The sequence below is a fragment of the Meriones unguiculatus genome, chromosome 17 (assembly GCF_030254825.1).
Source record: "Meriones unguiculatus strain TT.TT164.6M chromosome 17, Bangor_MerUng_6.1, whole genome shotgun sequence".
Lineage (NCBI taxonomy): Eukaryota > Metazoa > Chordata > Mammalia > Rodentia > Muridae > Meriones > Meriones unguiculatus.
Genome location: NC_083364.1, coordinates 28,518,857 through 28,535,011, shown reverse-complemented (window position 1 = coordinate 28,535,011; position 16,155 = coordinate 28,518,857). Strand labels below are relative to the sequence as shown.

General features: G+C 45.7%; 1 protein-coding gene and 1 long non-coding RNA gene across 6 annotated transcripts in view; one reads left to right on the top strand and one right to left on the bottom strand.

The window, feature by feature from the left end:
- Nucleotides 1-2,727, bottom strand: part of Lpp (LIM domain containing preferred translocation partner in lipoma) — a 589,358-nt gene extending 586,631 nt beyond the window's left edge. For 2 of the 4 annotated variants that reach the window (XM_060370146.1, XM_060370150.1), the window contains exon 1: nucleotides 2,595-2,727. The gene's annotated coding sequence lies outside the window, so the exon portion shown is untranslated. Of the gene's footprint in view, nucleotides 1-2,408; nucleotides 2,452-2,594 lie in introns of those variants that run through there. The other 2 variants (XM_060370149.1, XM_060370147.1) reach the window with 2 other exon arrangements.
- Nucleotides 2,710-9,355, top strand: LOC132648519 (uncharacterized). Of its 2 annotated transcripts, XR_009586919.1 has the most exons (3): nucleotides 2,710-2,845; nucleotides 3,104-6,866; nucleotides 6,969-9,355. It is a non-coding gene; the product is annotated as an uncharacterized LOC132648519 (long non-coding RNA). The 2 variants fall into 2 exon arrangements; XR_009586918.1 differs by lacking the exon at nucleotides 6,969-9,355 and having other exon boundaries at nucleotides 2,723-2,850; nucleotides 3,104-4,725.
- The last annotated feature ends 6,800 nt before the right edge of the window (nucleotides 9,356-16,155 follow it).

The following is a 16,155-nucleotide window of genomic DNA, read 5'->3' as shown; positions in this document are numbered from 1 at the left end:
ATCAAATCTAACCTGATCCTGATCCAGCACCAATTAACCCATACTACCTCCACAGCGGGCTGAACTAGTTACACATTCCCATCAAGAACCCCAAGTTTGGAATTAACAGCTGTGGGATCATCTCTAATTCGCTCCGAAACCTCAGGCAAAGGGTTAAAATAGAGATGGCCCTGTCACCAGTCTTACTTCTCAGAGATTTTCCATAGAATATTCGATAGAAAAGTATTTTTATAAAATGCTAAATTACTATCCATACATTCACAACCAATTTTAATCAAATTTAAAACAGCGGCCATAAGATGTGTATCATTTACCAACTTTCGAATAAAACCTTGTTCAACTAAGATAATCAGTGATTAAAAGCCAATCACATTTCAGTGGTATAAAAACATGAAAAAAGTGTATTTGAGAACTTATTCAATAAAATTTGTCTCAATAAAATAAGAAGCTGACATACAATTTTCATATTTGATAGTGGTACATAATAGGTGTTCAGCAACACATGCCAAGCAAATGAAACAGCACCCCATGATCATTTCCTTCAGCCAAATTATCACCTCTCACTGAAACTGGGCAGCAGGAGGCTTCTCCATGCCAATTCTCTAAATCATGTCCCTGCCTGCTCAAAACACTCAAAAATCATATGCAAACTACATGGCCTGGCATTCCTAAAGCCTTGCAGAATCAAGTCTCCTCTTCCACCTCTCACTGTCTGGAAATGTCTACCTTTCTCAGAGGAACCACCTCCTCAACAGAATGTCCCTCCAGGAAGGGTGCTACTCAATCCCAGCCATAATAATCACTTCAGGAACTTGGCTTCTCTCCCAATGCCTATGCCCAACTCCAGGCCAGAGCTGCTTACAAGGAATTGGGGGAGGAGGGTTTGGAGAGGAGAGAGAAAGGAAGAGGTTCAGCAGAGACAAGACAAGGCACTACCCAAGCTCAGGACCCCTGGCATGGCCCCCACCCTTCACACAGCTAATCTTCACTAGGCTGCATTCTGGATTCCACAGTCTGCCTTCCAAAGATCAAATCTAAGATACACAATTTCCTCTTTAACTGCCCCTTGGCACTGGCAAGAACCTCTCCAGGAGACTCTTGGGAAAGCAACGGTCTTACTGGGTTTCTGCACACACACAAACCTCACCTCAATCCACCATTATCCACCAGAGACTACAGGGCTGCCACTCAAACTCTGTGGACCTGGGTTGGCTTCCATATTTGTAAAAAAAGGGAAAAGGCCAGCCACGGAGTTTCACCATGCAGCCGGCCCTGAAGGTTTCCTGAAAACTCGCTCGTGCAGGGAGTGGTACACCATTAAGTCACTAACATCTCTAAGAGAAAGTTTTATTGCAGAGGCGAGTTTGCAAAGGAAGTGTACACAGAAAGAGAAAGATGCAGAGTCCAGTGGTAAAGTCACAGAAAGGACCTCTGGAGAGAGGCCTTCCTTGTGGGGGAGGGGAAGCTGTAGACCCCTTCCTAAAGAGAAAGGAGGTATTTTACACCGCCCTACGCAAGCACCCAAGCCACAACTCCACTGATCTGGTCCCCTGTCATAGTTCCACCCCAAGCCACCAATGCAATTCCACCCATGTCCACTCCCCATCCTTATTTAGCCTTCCCTGGTCCCCAGCTGCTGACAAGAAAGGCCTCGCTTTTCTTACTTCAGAAAAGTCCCTATCCTTCAAAAGACTCTCGGGTTCCTCCACGGAAACCAAAGTACGATGCTCCTTCTAGCTATACCCCCTAAAAACCTGGCCTTTGCCTTCTCCCCAGCATTTGGCCCTTCCTTCTTTGAGTCAGGTTAGGCTCCAGCGTTCCAGTGAGTGCTCTCCGAGGGCAAAGTATGGGCTCAAGTAACCTACAGTGCTTGAAAACAGTGGGGAGTCCACAAACGCTTACAAAAATAATAATAATAACAATAATAATAATAAATAAAAAAATACAAAAGGCAGAAGGGGTCCGGAGCCACCAATGTTAACCGGGGCTCCACCTTCCAGGGATGACTTCCAGGAAAGCCCTCTTCTAGGTGCCTCGCCTGCCCCGACTGTAAAATGGGAAGACTCGAGTCCCTGGGTCCCTAGGCCCTTTCCGCGGTGACAACTGAGATTCCGCGAAAGCTCGAGGCGGTCGGGCGCGGCCCCGCCCCCCTGGGCGCCCAGAAAGACCGGGGACCCGGAGAGCCGGGGGGGGGGGGATGAGGACTCCCGCAACCCCGCCCCTCCCCCACGGCGTGCACCCCCCGCTTCCCGGCCGGGACCCGCACTTCCGCGGCAGAGCAGGGCGGAGCAGGGGTGGCCCGCGCTCCGGGCGGCCCGTCGCGGGGGTGGGAGGGTAGGGGACTCGGGGGGTTCGAGCCAGCGCCCCGCGGGCCGAGGCTGCGGGAGGGGAAGCATTCGCTACAATACCTGGGGGAGGAGGCGAACGGGGCAGCGGCGGCCGCGACGGCTGGAGGCGGAGGCTCGGGCGGAGGAGGAGGAGGTGCCGGGCACTCCCCCCTCCCATTGTCCCGGCCCGCGGCCCGCAACCGCCCCGCTCCTCCCGGGGGCCCCGCGCCCTTCCCCGCTCGCCTGGCCCCGCTGCCTGGCCCTTACCTTGCAGCGGCCGGCTCTTCCCCCGCCGCTAAGGCTACTTATCCCGGGAAAGCTCGAGCGGGCCCCGGGAACGAACCCACAGACAAAAAGTGAAACTTCGGCAGGCCGGGAGCGGCTGCTGGTTGGTGCTCTCCCCCCTCCTTCCTCCCCACCCCACCCCCCTCCCCGCGGTCTCCCGTGCGGTGCCCTGAGCGCTGGAGGCTGACGTCAGGGGCCTGAATTCCTGACTTTGCCTGCACGCATTTGTCCATGTAAGGTATGGGGAGGCGTGTGTGTGTGTGCCCGCGGGCCGCCGCGCTTAGCCGGCCGGGGAGGGGAGGGGCGCGGGGGGCAGCGCCCGCTGGAGGTGGGCGACCCTGGGCAGCCCAGACTTCCTGGAGGAGGGGACGCGGGGGTGGCAGGGAGCACGGGAAGAGGAAGGGAAAGAGGGATCTGCCTCCACTGGAGGAAGAGGAAGGAGGTGCAGGAGGAAGTCGAGAAACCCCGGCACGCTCCGCTCTGTTCTGCAGACGGCAGACTGGGAGGCTGAGCTCTGAACGGGGAGATCCTGCCACGGAACCACCACCCCACCCCACCCCCCGACACACACACCACCACCACCACCCCGACTCCCCCAACCCCGAGAGCCTCGGAGCCCCGCCCAGGACTCCAGCGGGACTCGAAACTGCGGGACGCGGAGAGCAACTTCGGTTGACTTCACACGTTGAGAGCGCCGAAGCTCTCAGGGGCTGGGACCCGGCATAGGTGTCCACTCCGCAGGTCTAGGAGCAGACCTGACGATAGTCGACTCCAAGCCGGCTTTCCGCCTCCACGCGGGTCCCAGGCCCCCGGGCAGTGAGCTCCGAACCGAGTTAGACCCGCGAGGAGGACTCGACCACCCACTGAAGTGACTAACCCCAGTTCCTGGAAGGTTGTGGTTGACGAGCCTTGAGTAACAATGGCAGTCGGGTGCTTCGGGCCAACTTCCTGTCCTTTGTTCAAAGAAATGAACCTTTTGGAGTTTGAGGCTTTGCTTCCCAACCCTGCCCCGCCGGAAAACCGGAGAGCTTGCTCCGTCCTTACAGCTTGAAAAAGAAAATACACGAACTGGGTGAACTGGTTTGAATAAAGACAGGCCTGTTCTTGGAAGGTTGGGGGTTGGACTTTTGATGTTTGTAAAAGTGAGCAACCATAAGAACCCCATTTGCTATGCTTAAGACACGGGCCAGGAGACGGTGAAAGCCCTCCTGCCCGAGGTAGTGAAGGCTTCTAATGCGAGCACGGGGAGGTTTACGTAGACCCTGTCACAAACAAAACAGAGAAGCCATGATTTGCTTTCTCTGTGTTTCTATCCCTTTCCTACACAGAAGAAATGCTTCACCCCCATCGCCCCCCGCCAACATCAACCTCAGCCCACGCCAAGGGCACTCCCACCCGTCACGGTCGTTGGGTAGGTTGGACAGAAAAGATGGTAAAGTGCACAACTGTCGGAGCAAAACTCCCGAAGTCCCCATTCTCAAGCCACCTTCCACCCACCCTGTGGGGCTCTGACCTCTTGCAGCCTTAAATCAGTCATGCATACAGAAAGTACACCAAGAACTACGGGAACGGGGAAGCTCGAACATGGTTGTTCTCAGGTTAGATTTTGATAAACCTTTCTGACACGATTAAGTGTCAAAGTACATGTTTTTGTACTTGACAGTGTACTGAACACCTCTCCCGCAGTCTTGAAATTCAATGCTTCTGGGACCAAACTCCTTTAACCCCTTTGTCCCGTCAGCTTTCCCAGCTACATATTCAAAAGAAAGGAGACAGGAGACGGCCTGGGCCGGAGAGAAGATCAAGAGTACCGTGCATTCCACGCAATAATGAAATATTTTTCTCTACGTGATTAACCTGATTAAAGACGGGAAGCGAGCTCCTAGAGTTCAGGCTTTTTAAAAGATCACAATTTTTTTTTCCGCTCCACTCTAGGCGTTTCAGCCAATCTGTGGCCTGTGTGTGTCTACTCTTTAGTATCAGAAATCACCCAGTGCTCACTTAGGTAGGATGGAACTTGACCTTCCTTGCTTGCCTTACTCCCTTCTCGGTAACCCACTTATAAAGAATAATAGGGTTCTAATGAGGATTAATAAAATTTAATAAGGTATAATTAGAGTCATTCATTTCCTCAATCATACACATTGTAAGAGTGCTGTGTTGATCCAGAAATGCTACTAATTATGTTGAAACTCTTCTCTGTGTTAGGGAAGATCGCTGTGTCACTTCTCCTGAAACACGGATGAGTTGCTCAGGTAGGCAAGGTGCTGGTGTGAGCATCATAGGAAGCTAATCACAAAAGAATCTCCACTCCTGAGGCACTCACCAGCAGTGTGACAAAGTCATAAATTGGGTGTTGGGTGAACCACACGCCCGGCCATCAGGAGTTCTAACCCAAAACAAAAGCCTCACTCCTCATTGTTGTTCTGCTTTCTTTTGTCCTTTCACTTACAGTGTGCAGAGACTTGGGCTGGAAAGTTTGGAAGTATGGAGCAGTCTAACTAGTGGTTTCTTTCCTATTGCAGAGAATAAAGGTAGTTAGGGCCCGACATAGGGCCGCAGCCCTCTGGTCTCAGGAAGGCTGGCAGTTGAGATGAAAGCTAACAGCAGCTTTGTCACAAGCAGGCTGATGGATCCCGCTACTGTGCTGTATCCATCACAGACCTATACCTGAAGGCCTTGCCAAAGCTCATGACAGCCCATTTTCTGGAGTCTGGGCCGGGTGACAGCGTGAGGACTTTTCCTATGCAATTCATGTAACCTGTAAGTCCCTCCGAGGGACTTTACGTTATTTCTGTGAAGCCAGAAGAGGCTAAGCATCTTGTTCCTAACACTAGTGTCTGAGACTCCACAGTGAGCCTAGGAAGCCTGGCACCTCACACTTCCCACTGCTGAGTGGCCATCTGTGTGAAGAGTTCAGTGTAGGGGCTTCGAATCTGCAGCTAGTGGAGTGGAAGAACACAGAACCAGCTACGGAGAAATAATGAGGGTACGGGTCCCCAGGGAAGACGGGAGGCCGAAACAGTCTGAGGGTGCTTCTCCCCAGATGGCGTTCCCTGGTCTTGGCGATTTGGCACCAGCTTGAGGCCTCAGCTGCATTTCTGCAGTCCTGAAGAGACCTCCAGCTGTAACCAGTTGAAGTTAGGGTAGGCTCCTATGTACAGCTCCTTGCTCTGTGTGCCTTCATCTTTGCACCGTTTCCACTCTCAGGAACAATCTTCTCTGTTTACCTGGCAACCCTGCACACTCCTGTGCAATCTCATCTCCCCTAAGGACTCTCTGTCCCCTGTGCCACCTCCAGACCACTCCTTGCCCTGTGTTAAGACCTCAGACATAAGACACTGGGCCAAGCTCTCGCCTAATTTGTCTTTTCTTCCTACTTCACTCACAGTGTAGTATATACTAGAGTCCCTAAAAGAATTCTTGCCTTGGTCATTGCAGGTATCTCGGGCTTGGACATGTTAATTCCTTTCTGATAATCCTGTCCACAGGCAGAGAAAAACAGAGAAGGTAAAAGGCCTGGGTGCTTCCATAGAGAACTGCATCAAAAAATGAGATCGGGATCCAAGCAAGCCAGTGGGATGGTAGAGAAACAGTCAGGAGCCCAGACATTCGGAAGTAACACCAAGACTAGCTCATGACAGGACACAGGGGAGGAAGCTTCATAGGCCCTGATCTACTTCAAAATCATTGTGCAATCTCTCCAGGAGTCCCTTCTTCTGTGGTCTCAATGTCTTCCTTCCATACAATTAAATTCTTAATTTGGTGTACTACAACACTCTCTAGCTCCCAAGCGTGATTCTGTATTCTCATCAGTGACCAAATCCGTTTCCACGAAACATGGCATGACACTTTTACTTGCAGAGATTTCTTCAGATCATTAAGCTTCTGTGTGAACCTTTCAGCTGCCATTTTCATGTTCCCTGGATAAGCAGTAGTGGGTGGGTGTTTTCCAATTGGAGGCTGTACTTCCCTCCTCCACCATCTCCAGCTCCTTTCTCTCTCTCTCTCTCTCTCTCTCTCTCTCTCTCTCTCTCTCTCACACACACACACACACACACACACACACACATACTTCCCTGTCAATCCTTCCTCAGACTGAACCTGAAAGACTTCAAGACCCAATCCCTTACCATTGCAGATTCTGCCTGCCCCGCTGGCCTCCCAAAAAGAAGCCTCTTACCATCACCTTCTCACCATTCCTTCCCATGGTCTCCATTAAAATGGCAGCAACCTTTCTGCCTTCTAAGAAAGGTACATACTTGCTTATCCCACTGCTCTACATTTCTCGTGTGTTTGAGCCCTTCCTGCCCGACTTGATGGTAAGATACATGTTTCACATTCTTTTCCTCACAGCAACAATTGCCTAGCATTTAGAACTAAATGTTAATGAGCTGAGGAAAAGAAAATCCTTCATCAAGAAAAACCATATGACTGATACGTTCTCACCAGAAGATTGGCTATGTACCTCCTAACCCTGTGTGAACACTAGGCAAGGCAAAGGGGCTCTGCTGTAGCTGTCCTTTGGCACCGTGTGTTCTCTGAGCCCGTCTAGGACTTTTCACATTTTGTGCACATGAATTTTATAAGTCGAATAAGTATGTCTGTTACCAGAACACATCTGGAATTAAAATAATGGCTACCTTACCACCTCGTATCACACAAATTTGTCTTTAAAACGCCAAGTCACGGGCGTGGTTGAGAGGCAATCTGTCTCCTATGGGTTCACACATTGGTGACTCGGTCCCCAGCCTGTGGCCCCGTGGAGGTGATAGGATATTTAAGAGGTGGGGTTTGGTGACAGACACTTGGGTCATTGCAGGCCCTGCCCTTGAGAATGGTTAGAGATAAGGCCACTCTCCTGTGACTCCTGGGTATATCTCATAAGACAGGTATTACAAAAGGAGCTTGTTCCATCCTCTGCTCTCTATTTCCCAATCTGAGATGTGACAACTTGCTCCCACCATATGGACACTGTCACCCTCACCAGAGGCCAAACTAATAAAATATCCAGTATTGAACACTGTACATCTATCATATATATGTGTGTACATGTGTGCATGTATACATATATATGTATGTATACATATATATTTAGAACTAAGCACATGGGGAAGTTTTAATATTTCATACTTCCTAGGCTGTTTCAAAGAGAGTGTGGTTCCCTTTGGAAAATCACTGTAGTAGTAACTAGTAGTGCAGTGAAGACAGAGCCTCTGGATAATGGCAGCTCTAACACAGGCATATTAATATCAACCTTGTGAAAACCTGTTGCCAGCAATAGTGGTAGGGTCGTCATAGGTGCATTGGGAATGATAATGAAGATCCTAAGGAAAGGTTTGCTTACTTTCTTCCTCATAATTCATGCTACAACAGAGGAAAATAATTTCATTGTAAAATGTATATAGTATCAGACCTTCTAAATGTAGGATTTCTGCCCTTATTGCTACTAGGATGCTTCATCAAGGCACACTTTCTTCATCATCTTAAAAGGGTTAAGCCAATGACTTACCTGAGTTGGGAGTTTGGCACATCTTACCCCATTTTCTGTGGGTGGCTATAGAGACATCACTGGTTAGACCTTGTCAGATTATAGGATCAGATTATCCAGGTGGATTCGTCCTATTGTAGTTCAACCTCCTATACCAGGATGCCGGCTTCTGACTTCAGACAAGCCTAGAGCCTAGGAGAGCTGTGATTGTTCCTAGAAGGCATGACTGTGGGGACCAACGTGATAGCAGTGAGCTTAGTAAACAGAACTTTATTCCTTCCTGGTTTGTGTCTGTTGAAAAGAATCAGGAACTCAGACAACAAAGCACACCCTTTTTGTCCTTTCCTTCCTGTTGTTACATCAAGTATCTACCATGTACCCAATGTGATGGCGAATCTTGTTTGTCAATTTGTCATACCTGGGAAGAAGAATTGCCTCCATCAGACTGTGATGGAGTGTGTCAGTGGGACATTTTGCTTGATTGCTAGTTGGTAGAAGAGAGCCTAGCCGAATATGAGTGGTGCAATCCTTAGGCTAGTAGGTTGGGACTCCGTAAGAAAAGCTGTTAAACGTTGGCCAGGGAGGAAGCCAGTAATTATTGTAGCTTTGTAGTTTCTGCCTAAAGCTCCAGTCTTGAGTTCCTGCTTTGGTTTGTACCAATGATGGACTATAACCTGTAAGGTGAAATAAACCCTTTCCTCCTCAAGTTGCCTTTGGCCATGGTGTTTGTCACAAATGGAAAGCAAAAAGGATACCGCTAATCATGAGGTCTGGAAAGAAAACTGGCAAAAGTAGATGCAGTCACCACCCTACCTGCTAACACAAAGATTGAGGGAGCAGTTGAGAAAACTTGGCTGAGACCACCCAGGACTGGATCTACTGTGAATCCTTTTGGGGTTGATGGATGAGCCTGGAGATACTGTGTGCCCGTTGGGGAACACAAATGTGGAGCACACGTTTCTTTTCATTTAACAGACACAGAAAGTAGAGAATGACGTCCAAAGATTCAAATGGTACAGCCAAGGCATCTATTGGTAGCCGCACCAGTCCCTTTATGACATTTTATAGAAGAAAATTTGCTAGCGCTTGGTAATCAGGAGTCCAGAGTCTAGGCTTGGGATGAACGTCACTGCATGGCTGTGTCATGCAATCAGTAGGCATCACAGACACCAAGGCAGATTTGTTTGTTTATATTTTTAAGAAAGGGTCTTTCTAATTCACACTAAATGGCCTCCACCTGACTGTGTGGCTTGGGCTAACCTAAAGTTTTTGATCCTCCAAGAGCTGCAGTAAGTGGCATGTGCCACCATTCATGACTTAAGACAGTTTTAGATTAACAAATTCAAAATAAATGATTGATGGATCATAGAAGACAGATAGGTAGATAGATCCTCTCATGACATATGATTCCATGTAAAATGATCCTTCAGTTAAACTAAGTTATAAGTAGTCTAAATATATGTGCATATAGTTTAACTTTGAACTGTAATTTTTGTATCATTAAGAGTCATACATTTGAAGCATTAAGGTGATTTTCAGTAAATCTAGTAAACTTATAGGATTGTAGACCCTTTACTGCATTCCAGTATTGGAATTTTCCATCTCTTTATTAATAACCTAGCACCCATTTGTGCTCTTCATTCCCACCTACAGACCCAAACAACTACCTACTTTCAGTCTGTATTAGATTTGTCTGTCCTTGAAGTGTCACCTGAGTAACATAATATGTGGATTTTTGAAGGTGCTTTCTCTCATTTAGTATAGTGTTTTCTAATTTTCAAGGCTTGTCTATGTTCTGGCTTCATATATTGGTACTTATTGATCACATGTTGATTACTTGTTATGACCAAATAATATACTAGTCTGTGGATATGCCTTGTTACATTTATTTATATGCTAATTAATATTGGAATTGTTTTCTAAGGGAGACTGTTAAGAATGTTTTCATATGAAGACCAATATGAACATGCATTTGCCACAGCCTTGAAATTGGCCTGACTGGGGTGACAGGAAATGAAAAAGTGAGACGCGTACAGAAAAGATAGTGGGCTATGTGCTCAGATGAAATGGCACCACCAACAACCCAGAAACTGGACACGTGTATTACATATCTACAAATGAGGTGAAGGGGCTTCATGCGTCAGAGTAGGGGGTCTCTAGAGGAGCAGTCTCAGGCTGCAGTCATATGAGAAGAGAAAGCTATGCTTGATATTTCCTGCACAGGGGAAGACCTTGCCATTCCCACGAGCTTGAAACATTGAAGTTTTTGAAATGGCCGTGCTCGTGTCAATAGTACACATTCAATCAGAACTCTATCTACTTCCTACATGCTTGTGTGAGTTTCACTGTGGACACATACATTCATTTCTCTTGGCAATTTGATATTTTAAAATAGAGTAAAAGCATAACAGACCCTATCGGTACTCCAAATTCTTAAAAATACAGATTCTTAAATGGCAGGATTATTTCTGGTCACCTAATTTTTTTCTAATTTTCTTGTATAAAATGCATCACAGGTTTGCCTATGCATCTCAAAAAGACAAAGACAATATGGCTGTTTTTGTTTTTTGGTTTTTGTTTTTTGTTTTTAAAGACAAATCCTCTCCAGAGTGTTTGGACGATGTAATTCCTCACCTTGCACTTAAATCTTCTCAATAATCCATTCCAGATAGTTTGGAGTTGGATGTTATCTCAAAATGTTTAACAGTGTGTTTATCCACATTTATAGCCCTGGCCTTTTGCCAACTCATTTATACTAAGATATAAAAATGCATTCCTGTAAGGGATAAACTAGACCACAAATTCATTGACTCTAGGCCTCTTACTCTGCAAATAAACATAATTTTAACTGTAAACTGCTGATACGGATCGTTTTCATGTCTTTATTCTCAGTTTAGGTATCCTCTGGGTTAATGCTTATTATAGGTTAGTTATCCAACCTTTATTTAATAATAATCAGATTTACAATGGCTCAAAGTTGTATGTATGGCATCTCTGTGCCTCCTTTTCCTCTCCTACTACACTAGTCTATCCAGTCAAAATCCAGAGACCTCCCTCTCTTGCCAACTCCTCTCTTCAATCAGTGGTCAAGTCTAGCCTAAAGCTTTCTCTACTGTGAGATTTCTTCTGGATCCAGAAACTAGACATTAGCATCTTTTAACTTTTACGGACCCAGTGTGTAAGCAGATATGCTAAGATGGTACACAACAATGTAAATGCCACAGGTAGTCCTCTTTCACAGGGTTTTGGATTTTGTTGTTGTTGTTGTTGTTGTTGTTGTTAGTCTGGGGGTTGTTTGTTTACTTACTTGCTTGCTTGAGAGAGAGTCTTACCACATAGGTCTGGCTGTCCTGGAAATCACTATTTAAACAAAACCGGCTCAAATTCACAAATGCCTGCCCTCGTCTGCTGGGATTAAAGGTGTGCATCACTATGCCCAGCTCCACGAGGTTCCTGGGAGCAGAGACCCACAATGATTTTCCCAACTTTACTTGCTTCTCACCGTGTTCTCATCTCACCTAGTTGAAGCTAATTTTTAAATATTCCCATATTTAATGGGGGATACTAGACATCTTAAGCTATCAAGTAAACGCAGCTTATTCCAGTACTGGGAATAAGTTGCCTCTTGTTGAGTCATTTTCCAAAGGTTCTCATAGACCATGCCCAAAACATCACAGTCTATTGCCAACTAATTATTTACTCTCCACATGATGGTAAGGCTCTATTGTTGAAGACACCACTTGCTTATGTTATCAAACATGGAGAAATCAAGCTGGTGCCTCACCAGAAGCTTCACCCCAGTGACTAATGATCATGGTATTGGAGGAAAAAAGTCATCATCAATATCATCAATATCGCTCATTTATAAACCCTGCAACATACAGCAACCTGACCGCAGGATAGATTGGCGCAATGGCGGCACAAATGTTATGGGAGTAATAGTGCTTGTTTTGATTGGTTTTTAAGGCTCACTCCATGTGATGAATTCTAGAATGGACACTGCTAAAGTGATCAAGAACCTGAGAATGAAGAGGTCATTGGCCTCGAGTGAAAACCTACTACTACTGTGATAAAGGAACATAGCAATAATAACTGCTAATGACAGCTTGCTCTACCCGTAGATAACTGCGTCAATCTACCCTCATCAGGCAAGCTTCTTCTTTCAGTGGATGGTAATTAAGACAGAGACCCACAACTGGAGAGTGTGGAGAGCGCTCAGTCCTATAGGAGCTGTCTTTATTAAACCCCTCCCCTCAAGATTCAGGGACTGCTGCAGAAGAGAAGGCAGAAAGATAGTAAAGATTACTTAAAAACAACAAAAAAAAGCATCTTCCAAACACAACGGAACTGAAATACATTTGAATTCGCAGATACTTTGAGACAGCACACACACACATCTGTACAGTGTCACAAAACCCCAGCCTGAGAAGGAGAGACGGATAGATATCAGTTCCCAACACTAACCAACAAGCTATTTGCAACTGATGCCTGCTGGGAAAGGGAAAATCAGTTTTCTCCAGTGGCGTGTCACTGGGTACAGTCACCACACTCCAGGGCAGGTCCCACACCCAGGAGTAGTTGGTCAACACAAAATAGATATAATGGTGTCAGAACATGGGCCGGGAATGGATGGAGTCATGTGAGGAGAATTCTCAGTGCTTGTGAGAATACTCCAAGAAAACAAGAGTCTTGTGACCTCGGTTGGGTTCTTCAAAACACAGAACTGCTCTTGGATTATGTTTTCGTGTTCCTCCAGGGCGCAGTGGATAGAAGTGAGTTTATTTCAGATTACTCATGTTGCTTGCTGTTCTTAGTCAATTAAATGTTTATATGCCTCTATGGGGAAAAAATGTTTTTACAACATGAAGCCTGTCCCTGTGATTGTATACAGCGTGAACTCAGGAGAACTTTACTCGGGTGGCCTTTCCTGACCCTCTGAGCATAACTTGTCAGAGGCCATGAATAAAGTTAGCTATTGCAAGAGACTTCAGCAGGCCTCATTAATCAACGGCATTCTCCCAGTTGCCATGCCTCTAGTGTGGTGGCCTTATGGTATCTTGTGGGCTTTTGGTTTTGTTTTGTTCTTCATTTTTTATTATTTTTGTTTTGTTGCTGTTGTTAGTTTTAATTTTCCTTTTTTTTTTACTTTTGAGGTTTTTGCCTTTTTTAGAGCGAGAATGAGAAAAAGAAAATATGAAGCTGAAGTTGGATGAGTAGGGAAGATCTGGGAGGAGCTGGGGAAGGGAACAGATATGATAAAAATATATTGTATGAATTTTTTTAAAATAAAAAAACCCATATTTTATTCAGCATGCCCCCAGCTAAAAGCCAACTGCTACTCTGGCCCTCAGCCAGGAAACAGTGAACAGTCTCAGAGTTAAAGGGCAAAGGGACTGTAATGAGCTCCAAAATGACACTTTCCAAAATATTTTTCAAGGATAATTTCAAGAAAAAAAATCTATACTGTATATTCTTTTTGGACTTATTAACATTGACATCATTAGATGGGATTTTTTTTTACTTACCAGAAAAAAAATGTTTTGTTTTTTTGAGACAGGATTTCTCCCTGTAGCCTTGGATGTCCTGGAACTCTCTTCATAGACTTGATGACCAGGCTGGCCTTGAACTCACAAAGTTCTGCCTGCCCCTGCCTCCAGAGAGCTGGGATTAAAGGTAGTGTTCCACCGCACCAAGCTTCAGAAAATTTTAAATGTGGTCTGAACATGCAAGATCAATAATGCTAAAATAAGCAAACTTGAATAAAATTTTTTCTATAATAAATAATGGAGAAATGACATATGTCTGCATTAAAAACTTTAATTTATTAAATTTTATGTACATGAATTTTTGGCCTTCATATATGTCTGCGAACCACACACTTAGCTGGTGCCTGGGGAGGTCAGAAGAGGGCCACAGGACCCTGGAACTCGAGTGACAGATGTGAGTCACCACGGGAATGCCGGAGATTGAACCCAGGTCCTCGGCCTGAACAACAAGTCTCTAAGCTGCTGAGCCGTCTCTCCAGCCACTATGTTTGTGTTCTTAAAAATGATCTTTTTAAGCCAAAGGGGCTGGTGTTTTCAGTTCACAGAACCACACTTCTCTCCTGTGCTGACTCATGAGGCTGTGAACCATCTTTCCCTCCTGCCTCCCTTTAGCTCCAGATCATCTAGTCCAGAGGTTCTCAACCTTCCTAATGCTGAGACCCTTTTGGTACAGTTCCTCATGTCGTGGTGAACCCCCTGCCACACACACACCATGAAATTATTTTCATTGCTACTTCATCACTGTAATTTTGCTGTGGCTATGGATCATAATGTACGTGTTTGATCTGCCGGTTACCTGATATGCAATCCCCAATGGAGTTGTGAGCCACGTGTTGAGAACCAGTGTTCTAGGTTCTAGGTTTGGGTTCTAGGCTGCGGCCTAGAACCTGAGTTACCAAGAAGGCTCTTGTCTTTTAGTTTTCTTTCATTCACATGGTTTATTATCAGCTTTCTAATTGCCTTTGACACATCATGTGACAGAGAATGAGAGAAACACTGGAAAGCATCGGGTTCTCATGAACAGAAGTATAAATGGTTGTGTGGAACCTGCAAATTCCAAGTTGGACAGATTCACAAATGGAAGGTTCTCGTGGAGGATGCTCATGCTACAGTGGTGGAGACTCGGGCTCCGCTTCTGGCTCTGCCGATGAAGGTGTGGTCCCATGCAGGCATTTTCTTCCCCTTGAGCCTCAGTCACCCGTCCAGTCACTTATTCACTCATCTAATTCCTGACCCACCTTCCTTTGTCTCTTTGTGGCCTGAGTAAGACAAAGGAATGAATGTAAAAGTGCATTGGAAATTGAGGACTATGCAAATGCATAAGCTTGGAACTTGAGTTTACAATCATTTATTTATGTTGAGACAGGCTCTTGCTATGTAACCCTGGCTGACCTGTAACCCACTACAGAGATCACACTGGCCTTGAAATCACAGAAATCCATCTGCCTCTCCCCCACTAATGCTGCAATTAAAGGCATGCATTGCCATGCTTGGGCTGGGTTCACAAGTCTTAACATTTCCAAGTTTCATTCAGTGGCCCTCTACTCTCAAAGGTAAACTCTAATGTTCTCTTGTGGTCTACTTCGCCCATCACTGGTCAATCTACAACTAAGAAAAGATAATCCAAACCTCAATATATACAAATTCAATATATACAAGCCTTGATTTCCCCAGAGCCTGAGTAACTTACCAGCATTAAGTTCTTAAAACAAAGATTACCAAATTGATGTCTAAATGCCCTGAATGTTTTTCTTTAAGGAAGAAAAGTACTTGCTACATTCGGATGAGAACAGAATCCCTAATTAAGTTCTTTAAGGTGCATGGCTTTGACATTTTATCCTACCTTTGATTGCAGTTAAAGGATTGCATTTGATCACCCTGGCAGATGCAAGAAGAAACAGATCTGATTTTGTTTCCTTCTATTTTATGATGACTAATTATTAGAACTCACAAAATTATCTAAATTGCTATGTCTCCTACTGCATGTATTACACTTCATCAAATGGCCTCATTGGGGCAAAGGATGAAGACTTAAGAATCCTGAGCAATTATCTGTCCCTGTCACTAACTCACTACTATGAGATAATAAACTTTCAATCTCAGTCTGTCTTTCAGGAGAGTGACTGCAATGCCATAAACTCTCCCTGATCCAGTACCTCCAGTCTTGAATCAAAGTCTAAAATACAAATCTTAGTTGTAATTTGTTAAGTAGGATGATCACACATTATTGGTGGCATTACTGTGCTAGATAGATAGTCTTAGGTCAACTTGATCCAAGGCAGAGTCATCTGAGAGGAGGATGTAAGAAAAGGCTGCAGGCAAGCCTGTAAGCCATATTCTTAATTAGTGATGGATAGGGGAGGACCCAGCCCATTGTGGGTGGGGCCATCCCTGAGATGGCGGCCCTGGGTTCTATAAGAAAGCAGGCTGATAAAGCCGTAAGGGGCACACCGGTTAAGAGCAGTCATCCCCATCGATGGCCTCTGCCTCAGCTCCTGCCTCCAGG